Source organism: Ranitomeya imitator, chromosome 2 (assembly GCF_032444005.1).
Source record: "Ranitomeya imitator isolate aRanImi1 chromosome 2, aRanImi1.pri, whole genome shotgun sequence".
Lineage (NCBI taxonomy): Eukaryota > Metazoa > Chordata > Amphibia > Anura > Dendrobatidae > Ranitomeya > Ranitomeya imitator.
This window is the reverse complement of record NC_091283.1, coordinates 273488078-273502322: the sequence shown is the minus strand read 5'-3', so window position 1 is coordinate 273502322 and position 14245 is coordinate 273488078. Positions and strand designations below refer to the sequence as shown.

The 14245-nt window shown below is 44.6% G+C and overlaps 1 protein-coding gene across 1 annotated transcript in view; it reads right to left on the bottom strand.

Moving 5' to 3' along the window:
* Positions 1 to 13943, bottom strand: part of LOC138667386 (leucine-rich repeat and fibronectin type III domain-containing protein 1-like protein) — a 39499-nt gene extending 25556 nt beyond the window's left edge. Inside the window, exon 1 of the mRNA XM_069755616.1 lies at positions 13894 to 13943. The gene's annotated coding sequence lies outside the window, so the exon portion shown is untranslated. The remainder of the gene's footprint in view (positions 1 to 13893) is intronic.
* Positions 13944 to 14245: the final 302 nt, after the last annotated feature.

The following is a 14245-nucleotide window of genomic DNA, read 5'->3' as shown; positions in this document are numbered from 1 at the left end:
GAATGTTTGGAAATTATCCGCAATTATGTGACACCGAGATTACCTCATTTACTAGGAATCCAAAATGTCCTTCCATGGAAGTTTTCAAACAGAGGCTGGACAGCCATCGGTCTGGGATGATTTAGTGAATCCTGCTTTGAGCAGGGGGTTGGACCAGATGACCCAGGATGTCCCTTCCAACTCTACCATTCTATGATTCTATGATTCTATCTTCCAGTGTCCTGGTGGTGGAGATATGAGGTGGACGGGGCAGTGCCCCAGTTGGACCTATATCTGCCTCTTGGCTTTGTGAAAAATGAAATGCTAGGTGAAATCCCAAGAAACAATGAAAACCCTATATTAAGGGTCACCAATCTAACCCAAGAAGAGGTGCGAAACCGGCTAACTAAGATTAAAATAGATAAATCTCCGGGTCCGGATGGCATACACCCACGAGTACTAAGAGAACTAAGTAATGTAATAGATAAACCATTATTTCTTATTTTTAGGGACTCTATAGCGACGGGGTCTGTTCCGCAGGACTGGCGCATAGCAAATGTGGTGCCAATATTCAAAAAGGGCTCTAAAAGTGAACCTGGAAATTATAGGCCAGTAAGTCTAACCTCTATTGTTGGTAAAATATTTGAAAGGTTTCTGAGGGATGTTATTCTGGATTATCTCAATGAGAATAACTGTTTAACTCCATATCAGCATGGGTTTATGAGAAATCGCTCCTGTCAAACCAATCTAATCAGTTTTTATGAAGAGGTAAGCTATAGGCTGGACCACGGTGAGTCATTGGACGTGGTATATCTCGATTTTTCCAAAGCGTTTGATACCGTGCCGCACAAGAGGTTGGTACACAAAATGAGAATGCTTGGTCTGGGGGAAAATGTGTGTAAATGGGTTAGTAACTGGCTTAGTGATAGAAAGCAGAGGGTGGTTATAAATGGTATAGTCTCTAACTGGGTCGCTGTGACCAGTGGGGTACCGCAGGGGTTGGTATTGGGACCTGTTCTCTTCAACATATTCATTAATGATCTGGTAGAAGGTTTACACAGTAAAATACCGATATTTGCAGATGATACAAAACTATGTAAAGCAGTTAATACAAGAGAAGATAGTATTCTGCTACAGATGGATCTGGATAAGTTGGAAACTTGGGCTGAAAGGTGGCAGATGAGGTTTAACAATGATAAATGTAAGGTTATACACATGGGAAGAAGGAATCAATATCACCATTACACACTGAATGGGAAACCACTGGGTAAATCTGACAGGGAGAAGGACTTGGGGATCCTAGTTAATGATAACCTTACCTGGAGCAGCCAGTGCCAGGCAGCAGCTGCCAAGGCAAACAGGATCATGGGGTGCATTAAAAGAGGTCTGGATACACATGATGAGAGCATTATACTGCCTCTGTACAAATCCCTAGTTAGACCGCACATGGAGTACTGTGTCCAGTTTTGGGCACCGGTGCTCAGGAAGGATATAATGGAACTAGAGAGAGTACAAAGGAGGGCAACAAAATTAATAAAGGGGATGGGAGAACTACAATACCCAGATAGATTAGCGAAATTAGGATTATTTAGTCTAGAAAAAAGACGACTGAGGGGCGATCTAATAACCATGTATAAGTATATAAGGGGACAATACAAATATCTCGCTGAGGATCTGTTTATACCAAGGAAGGTGACGGGCACAAGGGGGCATTCTTTGCGTCTGGAGGAGAGAAGGTTTTTCCACCAACATAGAAGAGGATTCTTTACTGTTAGGGCGGTGAGAATCTGGAATTGCTTGCCTGAGGAGGTGGTGATGGCGAACTCAGTCGAGGGGTTCAAGAGAGGCCTGGATGTCTTCCTGGAGCAGAACAATATTGTATCATACAATTATTAGGTTCTGTAGAAGGACGTAGATTTGGGGATTTATTATGATGGAATATAGGCTGAACTGGATGGACAAATGTCTTTTTTCGGCCTTACTAACTATGTTACTATGTTACTATGTTACTATGGTCCATGATGGTTTGGTTTTTCAGCTGTTGGTGCCCATCTAGGACAGTGTCAGTCTCTGGTGTTCTGGGGTCTCAAATTACTGTTGGGTCATGATTTTAGTTCCTCATCCCTGGTGTCCACTATCATGCAGTGTAGTTCCATACATGCTATAATTTAGTGTCCCCGTCCCTGGTGTTCAGTCAATTAGTATGACAGTTCCTGCTGGGTCATGATTTGGAGCCTCAGTCTTTGGTATCTACTGTCACAGAACGCCTAGTTGTGGTTGTATCTGGTTCCTTACTTCTGGTGTTTAGTGGTTTTGTGTTTCATTATCTTATGCCTTAGTGCAGGAAATCTAATGGTTTTGTAATTACTCCTGCATGTTTAGAGGTTTGATGCCTCTGTATCTGGTGCCTCAGCCCTGGTGTGTAGAGGATTGATGCCTCAGTATCTGGTGCTTCAACCCTGGTGTGTAGAGGTTTGTTGCCTCAGTATCTGGTGCCTTAGTCCTGGTATCTAGAGGTTTTGTACCCCAGTATCCCATGCCTTAGTCCTGGTATCTAGAGGTTCTATGCCTCAGTATTCGGTTAAATAGTCCTGGTGTCAAGAGGTTTGATGCGTCAATATCTGGTTCCTCAGCCCTGGTGTGTAGTAATTTTCCAGTTCTCTTATAGTTCTTGCATTTGGGCTCCCATGTTCTGAAGCCCAGTTCATGCTGTGCCAATATTTATTTCTTGTGGCCTCCAGTAGTTTTTTCTCCTGTTGTCCCACATCTTGCATCCACCTTTCTACTCATTGCTTTCACCCTGAACCAAAGCGATGGACAGCCTTAAGAAGATTACTCCCAAACCTGAGTAATGATGAGAAGGATTTGGATTCAGACGTGCAGATATTGAGGTGCAACATCAAGCCCCTCTACCTTGTCCCTGGTAATCGTAAAACCACCAGGAGTCTTCTCCCGACTCCTTCACTAACCCAGCAGGGCTCCTGATGTCACATCTTCCCCGGCATCTGCTTCATTGTCTCACCATTGGTACTACCATCCCATATTACACCATTGTAACCTCAATGTCAGGAGGCTGCTCGTCAGCACCAGCTAAAAATGTCATTTTGATAATCTGCAAAGTGTAATTTTTTTCATCACACCTGATATTCCTAACCACCTGTAATTATACAAGCGCTAATTACTGTGTGATTGTAGCCCTCTGAAGTGGGAGTCATACGTTATTTGTGAGGGCAACGGGAGAAGCTCAGTCAGCCACCGAGGAAGACAAAGGGAACACAAAGTGGTCATTTTGCAAAAACAGGAATCTGCTAATTATTACACATTACAGAGCGAATGCCACTAATTGATCTCAATTAAACACCAATTAACTCCGATATTAATTGTCAGGGACCCTGCTGTGGAGGGGGTTTATACTTTTGCTATCAGTAGTATTAGAGAGGTCTTAGTGCCTTAGTTTTATGCAGTTCTACATTATTGGATTCTCAAAATAACCTGATAGAAATCACAACATAGAAAATTGATGACCACATTACTCCTCAGTGACACCCAGCAGATAACGCCCTCCACTATGTGGTATGCTGATGCAGCGCCCCACAGACCTGGTTGTTGCAGTATAGCGCTCTGCCGCTAAGGGGGGCTGCGGTACGTCTGATGGCACTGAGGAGTTCTCCTGACCAGGTATCACCACAACACATTACACTTCACACTCCGGCCACTAGGGGGAGAAAAAGGCTTTATTTATTGGGCCACTCCTCACACTGGTAAAACTAGGGGCTGGGGAGGAAGTTAGTCAGAAGCTGACTGGGTTGGAACCAGGCAGCATCCCGTGGCAGGGGGTGTTGCAGGGAGAAGGCACAGGGGGGTCCCTGTCAGGCGTGGGAACCTGGCAGGTGCCTAGCGAACAGAACAGAACGTAACTGAACCGCGCCTGCACACCCTGCGGCGGTATCCTAAGGAAGAGACAAGAGGGGAAGAATATTGTGGAACAGTGTAAACGAGATCAGCACAAAGGAGAGCCAGTAAGAGTCGTGCCGAGAAAGAAAGGCAACATCTTACTGAGGCGCGTAGTCGGTGGTCGGATCACCGTAGGAGTAACTGACTTCAGGCCTTACTTCAAATTCCGCTGGACAGTTAATCATAGGTTGGCTGTCTACCTTCTACCTACGAAGACATAGGGGACAACATTGGGAGAGGGGCGTCTCTAGGGTCCCGGAAGACCTCCAAGCCTTCCCGTCAAACGGGTGGCGTCCTAGCCATAACATATCTGGGGGACATTAGAAACTAGCAACATCCGGAACCAAAGAACGAGAGTGAGAAAGAAAGCTGTAGAGAACGAACGAGAGCAGCAGTTGTGAGGACTATTCCGAATGCTCAGCAGGGTAGGACTACAACACACAGGCGCTATTGGTAGGCAACGATTTCCATCTGCGAGGGAAACTCTGGATGTGCCCATTGGACCGGCCGGTCTCTGAGAGCCTGGTTGAACGTGTTCTGGACTGAGGATATTGAAGCCTTCAGTAAAGAGGTAAAGAGACTGCAACCTTGTGTCCTCGTTATTGCCTGCACCTCACACCATCACCATCTGCCTTACTGGGAAGCCCTGGGGACATACTTCACCTGTGGGAAGGTATACCATCCAGCTGCCATTCCATCACCCCAGCAGACCCCACAGCAGCGTCGGTCACCCTGACCAAACACCACAGGTGGCGTCACGAACCCCTGACAGACTGCTTTACTGCTTCCATTGGACGCCCCTTAGCAGGGTCGCGGACCGGGTCTAGCCACCGCGACAGCCTCAGAACGGAACCAGAGAGACCCGGTACCGAAACGCATGGCCCTGTGTCTGGGGGCGCTTCACTGACGATACGTGCAGTCACTGGGGTCACCACAAAACTGTGTCACCCCAAATCTAGACCATATATTCTTCTGATCCTGAGTTACATCCTGTATTATACCCCAAAGCTGCACTCACTATTCTGCTGGTACAGTCACTGTGTACATACATTACATTACTGATCCTGAGTTACACCCTGTATTATACCCCAGAGCTGCACTCACTATTCTGCTGGTGCAGTCACTGTGTACATACATTACATTACTGATCCCGAGTTACACCCTGTATTATACCCCAGAGCTGCACTCACTATTCTGCTGGTGCAGTCACTGTGTACATACATTACTGATCCTGAGTTACATCCTGTATTATACTACAGAGCTGCACTCACTATTCTGCTGGTGCAGTCACTGTGTACATACATTACATTACTGATCCTGAGTTACATCCTGTATTATATCCCAGAGCTGCATTCACTATTCTGCTGGTGCAGTCACTGTGTACATACATTACATTACTGATCCTGAGTTACATCCTGTATTATACTCAGAGCTGCACTCGATATTCTGCTGGTGCAGTCACTGTGTACATACATTACATTACTGATCCTGAGTTACATCCTGTATTATACCCCAGAGCTGCACTCACTATTCTGCTGGTGCAGTCACTGTGTACATACATTACATTACTGATCCTGAGTTACATCCTGTATTATACTCCAGAGCTGCACTCACTATTCTGCTGGTGCAGTCACTGTGTACATACATTACATTAGTGATCCTGAGTTACATCCTTTATTATACCCCAGAGCTGCACTCATTATTCTGCTGGTGCAGTCACTGTGTACATACATTACATTACTGATCCTGAGTTACATCCTGTATTATACCCCAGAGCTGCACTCACTATTCTGCTGGTGCAGTCACTGTGTACATACATTACATTACTGATCCTGAGTTACATCCTGTGTTATACTCCAGAGCTGCACTCACTATTCTGCTGGTGCAGTCACTGTGTACATACATTACATTACTGATCCTGAGTTACATCCGGTATTATACACCAGAGCTGCACTCACTATTCTGCTGGTGCAGTCACTGTGTACATACATTACATTACTGATCCTGAGTTACATCCGGTATTATACACCAGAGCTGCACTCACTATTCTGTTGGTGCAGTCACTGTGTACATACATTACATTACTGATCCTGAGTTACATCCGGTATTATACACCAGAGCTGCACTCACTATTCTGCTGGTGCAGTCACTGTGTACATACATTACATTACTGATCCTGAGTTACACCCTGTATTATACCCCAGAGCTGCACTCACTATTTCGCTGGTGCAGTCACTGTGTACATACATTACATTACTGATCCTGAGTTACATCCTGTGATACTCCAGAGCTGCACTCGCTATGCATATCATCATTGTGCGGTGCATGCTGGGTATTGCGCTTGTCCTATGTATCAGCGGGTGCACATACTTTCCTGCCTCTGGCTTTGATGTAGTTATTTTCGGATGTGTATTCTCAGGTAGGGTGCGGTAGTTTGCTGTAGCCTGGGGTTAGCCCAGCAGGGGACCCACATACCGCTGCAGAGGACCCCCCTTTGGTTACATGTGTAAGCAGCAAAGTACGTACATTGTGTGCAGGAATCATCACCCGCAGCTTCGCCCCGACGTCTCCTCCAGCTGGGAAGCCGCAGAGAAAGTAATGAGCTTCCTGCAGCGTCCTGGGACCCAGGCATAATATGGCGTCTGCTGGGGGACGTGCAGACCAGCATAGCGAGATATTGGGGATCTTCACCTTAATTGTTGCATCATCTTCAGATATAATGACCCTGCGCTACTGTTCGCAAACATCACAGAGTGGGCAAATGACCATGCCCCACACACAATCATCAGCACACATCTATGCTAAAATACTCTGTGCTGCTGAAAAAATACAGCTGAAGATAATGCTAATAATGTCAAGTCTTTGACTGTTTTCAAGACCAGCACATTCCTCTCCTGAAATACTTTGTGCCGCTGGGGATTCTGGTTCTTCCAGTATGTCTTACTCTAGTCTATGATCCCTGCTGTCCATGGTGCTGATGTCAGGTTAGATCTACTATATTCTATGATCCCTGATCTCCATGGTGCTGATATCAGGTTAGATCTACTATAGTCTATGATCCCTGTTGTCCATGGTGCTGATATCAGGTTAGATCTACTATAGTCTATGATCCCTGCTGTCCATGGTGCTGATATCAGGTTAGATCTACTATAGTCTATGATCCCTGCTGTCCATGGTGCTGATACCAGGTTGGATCTACTATAGTCTATGATCCCTGCTGTCCAAGGTGCTGATATCAGGTTAGATCTACTATATTCTATGATCCCTGCTCTCCATGGTGCTGATATCAGGTTAGATCTACTATAGTCTATGATCCCTGCTGTCCATGGTGCTGATATCACGTTAGATCTACTATATTCTATGATCCCTGCTGTCCATGGTGCTGATATCAGGTTAGATCTACTATATTCTATGATCCCTACTGTCCATGGTGCTGATACCAGGCTAGATCTACTATAGCCTATGATCCCTGCTGTCCATGGTGCTGATATCACGTTAGATCTACTATAGTCTATGATCCCTGCTGTCCATGGTGCTGATACCAGGTTAGATCTACTATAGCCTATGATCCCTGTTGTCCATGGTGCTGATACCAGGTTAGATCTACTATAGCCTATGATCCCTGCTGTCCATGGTGCTGATATCACGTTAGATCTACTATAGTCTATGATCCCTGCTGTCCATGGTGCTGATACCAGGTTAGATCTACTATAGCCTATGATCCCTGCTGTCCATGGTGCTGATATCAGGCTAGATCTACTATAGTCTATGATCCCTGCTGTCTATGGTGCTGATATCAGGGTAAATCTACTATAGCCTATGATCCCTGTTGTCCATGATGCTGATATCAGGTTAGATCTACTATAGCCTATGATCCCTGCTGTCCATGGTGCTGATATCACGATAGATCTACTATAGTCTATGATCCCCGCTGTCCATGGTGCTGATATCAGGTTAGATCTACTATAGTCTATGATCCCTGCTGTCCATGGTGCTGATATCAGGTTAGATCTACTATAGTCTGTGATCCCTGCTGTCCATAGTGCTGATACCACGTTGGATCTACTATAGTCTATGATCCCTGTTGTCCATGGTGCTGATATCACGTTAGATCTACTATAGCCTATGATCCCTCTTGTCCATGGTGCTGATATCAGGTTAGATCTACTATAGTCTATGATCCCTGATGTCCATGGTGCTGATACCAGGTTAGATCTACCATAGCCTATGATCCCTGCTGTCCATGGTGCTGATATCACATTAGATCTACTATAGCCTATGATCCCTGCTGTTCATGGTGCTGATATCAGGTTAGATCTACTATAGCCTATGATCCCTGTTGTCCATGGTGCTGATATCAGGTTAGATCTACTATAGCCTATGATCTCTGCTGTCCATTTTTGTTGATATCAGGTTGGATCTACTATAGTCTATGATCCCTGCTGTCCATGGTGCTGATATCAGGTTAGATCTACTATAGCCTATGATCTCTGCTGTCCATGGTGCTGATATCAGGTTGGATCTACTATAGCCTATGATCCCTGTTGTCCATGGTGCTGATATCACGTTAGATCTACTATAGTCTATGATCCCTGCTGTCCATGGTGCTGATACCAGGTTAGATCTACTATAGTCTGTGATCCCTGCTGTCCATGGTTCTGATATCAGGTTATATCTACTATATTCTATGATCCCTGCTGTCCATGGTGCTGATATCAGGTTGGATCTACTATAGTCTATGATCTCTGCTGTCCATGGTGCTGATATCAGGTTGGATCTACTATAGTCTATGATCCCTGCTGTCCATGGTGCTGATACCAGGTTAGATCTACTATAGTCTATGATCCCTGCTGTCCATGGTTCTGATATCATGTTATATCTACTATATTCTATGATCCCTGCTGTCCATGGTGCTGATACCAGGTTGGATCTACTATAGCCTATGATCCCTGTTGTCCATGGTGCTGATATCACGTTAGATCTACTATAGTCTGTGATCCCTGCTGTCCATGGTGCTGATATCAGGTTAGATCTACCATAGCCTATGATCCATGCTGTCCATGGTGCTGATATCACATTAGATCTACTATATCCTATGATCCCTGCTGTCCATGGTGCTGATATCACATTCGATCTACTATAGCCTATGATCCCTGCTGTTCATGGTGCTGATATCAGGTTAGATCTACTATAGTCTATGATCCCTGCTGTCCTTGGTGCTGATACCAGGTTGGATCTACAATAGCCTATGATCCATGGTGTTCATGGTGCTGATATCACGTTAGATCTACTATAGTCTATGATCCCTGCTGTCCATGGTGCTGTTATCACGTTATATCTACTATAGTCTATGATCCCTGTTGTCCATGGTGCTGATATCACGTTAGATCTACTATAGCCTATGATCCCTGCTGTCCATGGTGCTGATATCACATTAGATCTACTATAGTCTATGATCCCTGCTGTCCATGGTGCTGATACCAGGTTAGATCTACTATAGTCTATGATTCCTGCTGTCCATGGTGCTGATATCAGGTTAGATCTACTAAAGCCTATGATCCCTGTTGTCCATGGTGCTGATATCACATTAGATCTACTATAGTCTATGATCCCTGCTGTCCGTGGTGCTGATATCACATTAGATCTACTATAGTCTATGATCCCTGCTGTCAATGGTGCTGATATCAGATTAGATCTACTATAGTCTATGATCACTGCTGTCCATGGTGCTGATATCAGGTTAGATCTACTATAGTCTATGATCCCTGCTGTCCATGGTGCTGATACCAGGTTAGATCTACTATAGCCTAAGATCTCTGCTGTCCATGGTTTTAATATCTGGATGTAAACCAAAAAATGATACACAATACACAGTGCGTCATAAAGTACACCTGTGCCACAGACCTTTCGGCTGATGATACTGAATTTTTGTTGGTTTTGTTGGAATTTCTACTTACAAAAAATGTCTTTCTTTTTAACGGGTCCTTCTTCCTACAGCTCCAGGGAACAGCAATGGGGGCGGCATGTGCGCCCTCGTATGCTAACCTGTTCCTGGGGCTGTGGGAGAGGGACCTATTCTCGTCAGATCAGGGTGTGTCGATGGAGCGGGTTATTTTCTGGGCCCGCTACATCGATGACATATTCCTGATCTGGCAAGGGACCCCCAATGAGTTAAATTCTTTTTTTCAAGACCTCAATAAAAATGATTTAAATATTCATTTATCTTTTAATTTCAGTTATCATCAGGTCGAATTCTTGGATGTTTTGGTCAAGAGGGGCCCTGATGGTCTTCTGTCTTCCGATGCCTTCCGTAAGGTCACAGCAGTTAACTCAGTTCTGCATGCCAGTTCCTCGCATCCTCCACATGTGGTCAATGCTGTCCCCACTGGACAGTTCTTACGCGTATAAGAAGAATTTGCTCAGATATATTGGATTTTGAGGCCAGAGCTAAGGAGATGAAGGCACGTTTTTTGGAGAGTTTGGCTACAGTAAAAGATCTATCAAAAAAGCATACAATAGAGCAAGGAACACTAATCGGCATCAATTACTGTACTCATCCAATAGACAAGAACCAACTACCCAGGTAAGACTGGTCACCACGTACAACTCTCATTGGATTAAGTTATATGAAATCATGAAAAAACATTGGCCTATACTCTTGGCTGATCCTGTACTGAGGCAATATTTGACTCCTGAACCATCATTAACAGCCAGAAGATCTCCGAATTTGGGTGATATGTTGGTTAGGAGTTATTACACACCAAGAACCCCCTCCCCCATTTTTTGCATTGGTCAACAAAAACCACAATCAGTTTGGGGTTGTAAGCCATGCGGCAAATGCGTGGCATGCCCCAACATTGTGTCAGCAAATGACTTTTCTTCAACGGATGGACGTATATTTAAAATAACACACACCATTACATGTTCAATGACGGCTGTGATTTATTATGCGTTCTGTCCTTGTACTAAAGTTTACATTGGGCTGACGACAAGAGCTTTAAAGATCAGAGTGAGGGATCATGTAAGAGACATATTGGCTGCTAAGGAGGATAATGTTGAGGTTTTGAAAAGTATACCAAGGCATTTCAAGCAACACCATGCCTGTGACCCTACTGCTCTCCTGGTAAAGGGTATTGACTGTGTTCGTTTGAACCTTCGGGGTGGTAATGTTGGGCGCTTGCTAGCCCAGAAGGAGACCCATTGGATTTGGGAATTGCGTACAATTTTTCCACATGGTTTGAATGAAATGATCAGTTACGCCCCTTTTCTCTGAGCTCTCTGTCGTCAAATTTTTAATTGGCCTCGTCAGGCTTTTTTAATTTTTATGTAATGGTTTTTGTTCTTTATATTAATTGGTGTTTTTTCTTCTTTTTTTTCCTAGTTTATTAATGAGTAGGATTTATCTGCCATGGCTGTTCTTGTGGTGAACACTTAGGTTATCTGCATCATGAAGAGGATCCTGTATGAATGCTGTAAACATCTTTATGACGGAATATAGGATTTCCATACTTTACATATTACACTTTAGTACTATTAATCTTTTTTATAAAATGTATATAATTATTTATTATGCCTGTTCTATAATCTTATATGTTATTGTAATAATTATTTATATAATGCATAGCACTTGTTTGCACTTTATAACTTCTATTTTTACTATTTCAATCATGTAATTCTCTGTATATAAATATTAATATGATTGTTATGTATTGTACTATATTATATGCACTGATGCACCCTATAACATACTATTGTCCTTCCGTCTCCATTTATACAAAAGTATTTCCTGTTTCCCTTCATCTGGCCTGTGCGCATGCCTGTTGTGCCGGGTTGCTTACCATCGCTGACGGCGTCTCTATCGCTTTTAACATTTTGTGCGGGCGGGGACCTGCCCACGTCACTGTGGGTGTGGTTCCCTGCTCGGTCACATGGCGATGACGCACTCAGTGATGTGGAGGCTTCTCGTCCTGACTGGGTATGCGCCGATTCACGGCCAGCACCAGACGTCACCTCAATTACTGAACCCTATTGGGTGGCCTTCTATACTTATACTTCAGCAAGACCTGACGACACCACTCCCCCGGAAGAAGGCATGCACGCCGAAACGCGCGTAGGGGTGGTGGCGCCGCAGGTCCGAGGTAATATATGCTTTACAATGTCTATTACTGTTAATGTCTGCTTCGGTGTTGTTGGCTGGACGCTCTTTACCAGCTGAGTGGAACTTGTGCATATGTTAATGAACTCGTTATTCACACTTGTTGTTCCCTATTGTGGACATTATTATTAGTTTTTGCATGTTTATAGCCTCCGACCTGCGGCCCCAGTGTAGTTGTCCCCTTCAGAGTATCCCCTCTTGTTAGGTACCATTTTATAATTGATTTGATTCAATAAAAATCTTTTTTGGTATGTTTCCCGTTTTGTGCAGTAATTTTCTGTAGGATTTATATAGTCTAAAGGTACCTTCACACTGAGCGACTTTAGAATGATAACGATAGCGATCCGTGACGTTGCAGCATAATGGATAGCGATATCGTTGTGTTTGACACGCAGCAGCGGTCTGGATCCTGCTGTGAGATCGCTGGTTGGAGCTAGAAGGCCAGAACTTTATTTCGTCGCTGGATCACCCGCTGACATCGCTGAATCGGCGTGTGTGACGATGTCTTCACTTGTAACCAGGGTAAACATCGGGTTACTAAGCGCAGGGCCGCGCTTAGTAACCCGATGTTTACCCTGGTTACCATTGTAAAAGTTAACAAAAACAAACACTACATGCTTACATTCCGGTGTCTGCCGCGTCCCTCGCCCTCAGCTTCCCTGCACTGTGTAAGCGCTGGCCGTAAAGCAGAGCGGTGACGTCACCGCTGTGCTCTGCTTTACGGCCGTCGCTGACACAGTGCATGGAAGCTGAGGCCGGGGGACAGACACCAGAATGTAAGTATGTAGTGTTTGTTTTTTTTTACTTTTACAATAGTAACCAGGGTAAACATTGGGTTACTAAGCGCGGCCCTGCGCTTAGTAACCCAATGTTTACCCTGGTTACAGGTGAAGACATCGCTGGATCGGCGTCACACACGCCGATTCAGCGATGTCAGCGGGTGATCCAGCGACGAAATAAAGTTCTGGCCTTCTAGCTCCAACCAGCGATCTCACAGCAGGATCCAGATCGCTGCTGCGTGTCAAACACAACGATATCGCTATCCATTACGCTGCAACGTCACGGATCACTATCGTTATCGTTCTAAAGTCGCTCAGTGTGAAGGTACCTTTAGACTATAAAAATCCTACAGAAAATTACTGCACAAAACGGGAAACATACCAAAAAAGATTTTTATTGAATCAATGCCGGGGACCTCGGCATCGATGGTCGCTGGAGAGCTGTCTGTGTGACAGCTCTCCAGCGACCACACAACGATGAAACAGCGATGCTGAAGCGACCGGCATCATTGTCTATATCGCTGCAGCGTCGCTTAATGTGACGGTACCTTATGATCCCTGCTGTCCATGGTACTGATATCACGTTAGATCTACTATAGCCTAAGATCTCTGCTGTCCATGGTTTTGATATCTGGTTAGATCTACTATAGTCTACGATCCCTGCTGTCCATGGTGCTGATATCTGGTTAGATCTACTATAGTCTATGATCCCTGCTGTCCATGGTGCTGATATCAGATTAGACATACAATATTCTATGATCTCTGCTGTCCATGAGACTCATTTCAGGTTAAGTCTACTATATCCTGTGATCCCTTCTGTCTGTGGTGCTGATATCAGGTTAGATCTGCTATATTCTATGATCCCTGCTGTCCATGGTGCTGATATCAGGTTAGATCTACTATAGTCTATGATCCCTGCTGTCCATGGTGCTGATATCAGGTTAGATCTACTATAGTCTATGATCTCTGCTGTCCATGGTGCTGAAGTCAGTTTCGATCTACTATAGTCCACGCCATGCTACTTACTGGACTCCGTTTGATCAGACTATCGACCTTCCACCTTCTCCGGATGTACAATAAAACTGATGATCCTGATACCTGGAGGGGTGGCTCGGGGCGGCTCCTGTCTCACCCCGGGGGTCCTGTGCACCACGTATGTGATGTGTGCTCCCATCTGGTGATATTTTGGGATATTTTATTCTATTTATGAATTTTTGAAGTGGATCCAATTTTCTAAGGTTAACAGAAATGATTTATATTTGCATAGAGATTGTGTTTTTTAAATCTCTCCTCAACTCTCCCCCTTTCTAGGTGATGGTTTCATCCACACACCTGTTCAGGTGAGGCAGGTGCTTTAGGTAATTCCCCTGGTGCTTCA